Genomic DNA, 6,857 nt, shown 5'->3' with positions numbered 1-6,857 from the left:
GGACTGCCCTGTAGCTTTGCAAATGGCAGGTTTGTTCACAGTTGCTTCAGCAAATGCATCTGTGGAACATGTCTCGGCAACGCAGTCCAGTGTATTAGCAGATGTAAGCCTTGGAGATTGGTTTGGAAATTTTCTGTATTCAGCTGGGCAGCAGACTAATGTAGCTGTTCAAGATCAACTTTCAGCTCTGAGTTACACCAGTTTGGCAGTTATTTTTTTTGGGATGGCTGCTTCATTCGCTGGAAAGGCACGTGGACAGATTGGGCAAGGACTTCCATTTGCTGCTTCTGTACTCCTGTTCTTGCAACTTTGCTTGAATATGTTGCTTCCACCAAGGATCCAGTTATTGGTGGAAGCTTACTATTGACGTATACAACAGGCTATGTTGCTCCTCTCCTACTTGCTGCATCCTTTGTTGGTGCATTGCAAGTATGCACTTTCTTTGTTACGAATTAGCAAATATTCCTTCCAGCTTCAAAATATGCCCTCTTGTTCTTCCTTGTTGGAACATAAAAGGACATTTAGTTATTTTCATACTGAAAGATTACTATTACACCAAGTGCTCATTTATACAATCATTTCTTGTATGCAAAATCTGAATAGTTAGTGGCTTTGCTAGTTAATTTCTTTGTCAAATGATCGCGCTATTTCAAATTTGGAAAGCATAAAGAGTAGCCTACGGTCTCTTTGCAATTTCTGGTCCATGATTGATAACTGATTAGTGTGAATCTTTATCAATATCTAATTTCCCATGCTCTTTTTTTTTTTTGTTGATTCCTTTTATTTTGTGTTATTTTATTTTATTTATTTGTTAAACTCAGTATATATCTTGTATCTTCATTTTTTTTTTCTTTTCTTCTTTCAGCAGCCCAATTCCAATTGAATTCAAAGACAAGCATAATCTTTCAGAGGCATTAAGTTTTTCCTTCTTCATCAAGTTTAGAGTGTTGGGTTGGACCAATATACTCTAACTCCCCTGTACACATCCATTTTCACTTCACCATTCATCTACCAGCATTCTTCACATTTCTTTCTTCACAATCTCGCATCTTGCCTTCACAACTTCCAATTCTCAGCCCAGTCACCTGTTAGAACCACCTAAAACCTTCAACTGAATCTTTTTCTTTAGGCTGTGTGTAATATTCCTTCTTCCCAACCACCGATTTCACCACAGGAAAGAGAATCTTTCACTGGGGTTCACAATGAACCCCAGTGGCCATCCATTTTCACAGTAGTTTATTAAAAACTACTACAGCTGAAACTTTTCACAATTGTTCACAAGGAACTACTGTGACCCTTCATTTTTGTAGTGGTTCGTTGAGGAACTACTATAACCATAGTCTTTCACAACGGTTCACAATGAACCATCGTAATATTTCATTTCCATAATAACTCACTATGGCTATTGCCTCCTCTAATGATCCGTCCTGGGTCATTCTGGCTCCAGCATCTTCCTATCCATCATCACTCACAGCACTCTATTTCAGCTATACACCAATGATCAGATCTTCCCCTACATCTTGCCACTTTAGCATCTTTGTCCTACATTGCAAATACCTATGTTTATCAGCTATTGCCACCCTTACTTAGCAACCTCTTTTACCTTATGTATATAATGCTCATCCCTACATTTCAAAGTTTCCCTTTCATGTATATATATTATATATGTATGAATCTACTTGAAAATTTGCATAGGCTTTCTAGTCATAGGAATACATGTACATACTTATATATGTATATATGATGTCCTCATATACACATCTTTATGCATGGTTACACTAATCCACCATCATATGTATATACTTAATCCGAGGCATCTCACATGCACCCTTCTTTTAGATATATGAGCATTCATCATCTTGTATATGAAGTATTGTTTTCTCTCCATATATACTTCTTTAGGCTAACTCGGTTTTGCAGGGAATATATGAAAAAAAAGAAGTCATTCCTTGGATTTGTATTTTCAATATTGTAATAGTTAGATCTTGAATAAGAATTTACATTTCCTGTCTTAGATAGAATGAATGAGCATTGTAAATACCATGAATTACTTGTTTTCATGCTTTTGTCTTTATTTCTCAAAATCTCACATTGGCGAAACACGAATGGCACGTGCACCACTTCGTAAGAGGTAAATCAATCCTAAGTTGATGATCCACATCAATGGCCATAGTCAGGGTGTGAACAAAACTTAGGATTTTTATCTTTTACGAAGTAACACTGGATCCATTTTTCAAAACTCATCATGTTTCCTTAAATATTTTCTTCTTTTATCAGAATTTAACTTAAAATTAACTCAAAATATATACCAATGACCATAGTCAGGGTATATTGAGAGTTAATTTCATTTTACATTCTATAAAAGCACCAAATGTGTCTTATCTTTCACCTGAATTTAAATATAGATTATTATATAATACATTCAATGACCATAGTCAGGGATGTATTATATCTTCAATCTTATTTTAATTCAGTTCAAGAATAAGATAGCTTTTTCAACATCTAAATTCAAATTCTTTAAATTCATTCATCATTTAGGATAGAACTGCATCATATTTTCAAAATTCCCTTTTCAAAAATTCCAAGTAATGTAAATATTTTCCTCAATCTATCTTCAATTCTTATAAAATCCAATTCATCCTTTCATTTTCAAAATCAATTTCATTTTCAATCTCAAAGTTCAATTTAACTTTGAGATTTCGAAGTCATTTTTATATTCAAATTCAAATCAGATTTCAAAGTTCAGTTTGACTTTGAAATTCCAAATTCATTTCATATTCAAAACTCTAATCAAACTCAAAGTTCAATTTTAACTTTGAGACTCTTGATTCATCTTCTAAATTCCAAATTCAAAAATTCAAAGGTCTAATTTGACTTTGAAATTTGTTTGTATATTCAAATTCTAAATTTCATTTTTTCAAAGTTCAATAAGTTCTTGATTTATCTTCTGAATTTAACTCCAATTCCATCTTAGGATCCAGAGTCCAACTCTACATTGGATCTCAGACTTCGGATCCAAATCCATCTTAGGATCCAGAATCCAATTCCACATTGGATCTTAGACTTCAGATCCAAAACCCATCTTAAGATCAGGAACCCAATTCTACATTTGGATCTTAGACTTCAGATCCAAATCCATTCTAGGATCCAAAACTCAAGTCCATCTTGGATTCCAAATCTCGGATCCCATTCTGTTTAGGATCCGGAATCCGATTCCATATTCCAGATTTCAATTCCATTTTCGGATCTAATTTAAATCAATTTCTATTCTTAAATACCATTTGATTTCCTCATACCCATCTTGACTTCAAATTCTAAATTTCGAATTCAATATCACTTCAAAATTTCATCTTCTCCTAAATCCATGATTAAATTCAAAGTCCATTTCTGACTTTGAAATTTCATTTTCTTTCATTTCAAAGCTTCAAATCATTCTTTCTCAAAATCTAGATTTATTCTTCCAACTCTGATTTACTTCAAAATACTTAGAACTTCTCTGATCTATCTCAAGTTCTAAGTTAGTTTCAAACATTTCTTCACTCCCTTATCAAGTTCATCTCAGAATACTTGGAAATTTCCAAAACATTCTTTTCTAAAGAGCATACATCCTTGCATTGCACAAGTATGATTCTTTATGCATTTAGAGTTAGAATAAATTCTTAGATTATATTTAGGCAAAGCAAAAGGCATAGATTCGATCCTTGGTTCGATTACCCCTGGTAAAGGCGCCAGGAACGGTCAAACCTCGTACCGACGAGCGAATCCCGTCTCTCCATTTTCCCGCAAATTTTCAAAACGGAGGCGAGTTATTTGCTAAATATTTTCAAATTAAGGTCAAGTGAGACCGCGCAAAATAGTTCATCTTCTCTCTTTCTTTCTTTCTTTTCTTTTCTCTCTTTCTTTTCTTTCTTTTATTCTTCTCCCTTCAAAAAGGAGGAAAATAGGGATTAGAAAAGGAAAAGAGAAGGAAGAGAGAGAAACACACAAGAGAGGAAAAATTTTGCGATGATCACAGGGTACAAACCTGAGCCTCACTCAAAGAGGTATTTCATTTTCCGCCCGATCAGGATAAGGGTACAAACCTGAGCCTCACTCAAAGAGGTATTTCATTTTCTGCCCGATCAGGATAAGGGTACAAACCTGAGCCTCACTCAAAGAGGTATTTCATTTTCCGCTCGATCAGGATAAGGGTACAAACCTGAGCCTCACTCAAAGAGGTATTTCATTTTCCGCCCGATCAGGTTAAGGGTACAAACCTGAGTCTCATTTCGATGAGATATTACATTCCCCAATCAGGTTAAGGGTTAAAACCTGAGCTTCGTTCCAAGCGAGGTATTTCTGTCCCATCCAGGATAAGGGCAAAAACCAGAACTTCGCTCTTATAGAGCAAATCTCTCCTCTTCATTCTTCGCTTCATATCTACCATCTTCCTCGGGCTAATTTCTTCACACCCAGTCAGATCCTTCTAACTGGGGCATTATATATATATATATATATATATATATATATATATATATATATATATATATATATATATATATATATATATATATATATATATATATATATATATATATATATATATATATATATATAGCCCAAATTTGGTGTGTTTTCTTTGCCACTAAGCTCGGCCACAAGCCGGCTTACTAGCAAAGAGGGGCATCTATAAACACCCCAAATTTTCACTCACCTCCCCGACATTTTCACCAAACATCATCATCCAGCCTCTGAAATCGCTGGAGGGCAAAATGGTCATTTTCCGAGCTCGGACCTTACAGAAGTCTCAATTTCATCTGCAACTCTCAAAATTTCTCTATTTTAGCTCAGATGTTCAAAATTCTACTCCTGACAGGAGACGACAATCTCCCAAGCCCGGTTCAGGATTACATTTCATAAAATATGTCATTGCATATCATTACATGAGCATCTTATATCACTGCACTGCACAACATGACATTTCGAGATCCAGAACTCTTGATTTCAAAATCTTCAATCCAGATTAGAATTTTAACTCTTTTCAAAATTGATTTCAAAACCCTGGGTCTTTAAAATTATCAATTCTTCCCATTTTACCCCCAGGGCTCTGAATTTCAAAATATTTCCTCAGGAAAACAATCGGGATAATTTTCAATAAATTTTAACTCAGATTTCGCCTTTTTGTCAGCTATTTCAACTATCTTCCTTTTGCAAAATCGCCCTACAGGGGCCAATTCTTTCCAAAAAATTCTGTTTTACCAATTAGTCCAGATTTTATAAAAATCCCAAAAAGTGGTTTTGTTGTTTTATCCTTATGTCAATAAAGAAGCAATGTGGGACCCACATTGAGGTGGTGTCACACAGGCTCTTCTTTTGAAAAAATCTGAATTTTGAAAAACCCAAAAAAATAGGAGCCTTGTCCTCTGGATTGGTGCCATGTGTCTTTTCTCTCTCCTCCCATTTCTATGCCAAGTGTCAGTGTGGGGCTACCTTAAGAAGCCACCACATGTCATCCCATTTATCTGCCATGTGTCACCCTATCCATCATGCGCCAGGTGTCATTCCAAAGATCACCAGAAGATGCCAAGTGTCATGTGTTGTCCTGTTCAGAAAAAGCAAAGCTTGTCTCCCCTGAGGTGGCGCCATTTGAAGTGTGTCTCCTGCGGAGGACACATGTCAATCTTTCATTTCCTCAGAAAAAGCAAATGCCATATGTCATCCTCTACTCTTTTCAAAAAAAGCAGGTGACATGTGTCATTCTCTGCTCTTCTCAAAAAAAGTAGATGCCATGTGTCATTTCCTGCTCTCTTCAGGAAAGCTAGAATTCAAATATTCAAATCTCTCCATAGGTGGCGAAAATCCTGAACTTCTACCTTTTTCATTTTGTCTGAGATGGCGCCACATGGCTTGGACCTCCTTATCTCCCCTCTGCCACATGTCATTCTCTGCTTCTTTCAGAAAAAGCAGGTGACACATGTCTCCTTCTACCTCCTTCAGAAAAAGTAGAGGACACATGTCACTCTTGGCTTCCTTCAGAAAAGCAACCATTCAAAAATTTTAAGACAATAGCTAGGTGGCGAAAATCCTGGAGTTCTACCTTTTTCTACTTGGCCTAAGATGGTGCCACATGTTCCTTGCCTTTCCCAAACTGCCACATGGCATCATAGGAGCCATTCTGAGGAAATGCCACATGTCCATTCTCCATTCCTCCAAGGCCAACCTCCATTTGAAATTCAAATTCCCCTCTGAGGTGGCGCCATTTGAGAAGGCCTCTCCAGACAACTGACACTTGTCTGCCACATGTCCAAACCTCCCTGCATTAGAAAAAGTAGAACCCCCCCCCCTCTGAGGTGGCGCATTCTGCTTATTCCAGTCCTGTTCTCCTGCCACATGGCATTGTAGGAGCCACTCTGAGGAACCGCCACATGTCAGCCTCTCCTTTCCTGCAGAAAAGTAGAATTTGAATTCCTCTGAGGTGGCACAGTCTGATTCTTCCACTCCTGTCCTTCTGACACATGTCAAGAGCCTCCAGAGAGGGCGCCACATGGCGTGCTCCTACTATTTCCAGCTTTACACCTCAGAACACCTTTTGAGGTGGCACCAATCCAGAGTCCCACTTGGCTTCAAATTTTATTTTTTATTTATTTTTAATAAAAGTAGCCCACCGTGAGGTGGCGCCACCTGAGGGCTCCCTACAAAAGGCAATTTTGAATTTCAAAATCCAAGAGAGCACCCTCTGAGGTGGTGCAATCTGGGAGCTTCCTGCAGAGAAAATCAAGCAAACCCAATTTTGAAAATTTTCAAATTCTGCTAAGGTGTCTCACTCACAAAATTTTTATTTTTTTTTCTCAAAAATCAAAATAGCACCCCTGAGATGG

Source organism: Nuphar pumila, chromosome 7 (genome assembly GCF_984573655.1).
Source record: "Nuphar pumila chromosome 7, dmNupPumi1.hap1.1, whole genome shotgun sequence".
Taxonomy (NCBI): Eukaryota; Viridiplantae; Streptophyta; class Magnoliopsida; order Nymphaeales; family Nymphaeaceae; genus Nuphar; species Nuphar pumila.
Note: the sequence above shows the minus strand (reverse complement) of the source record.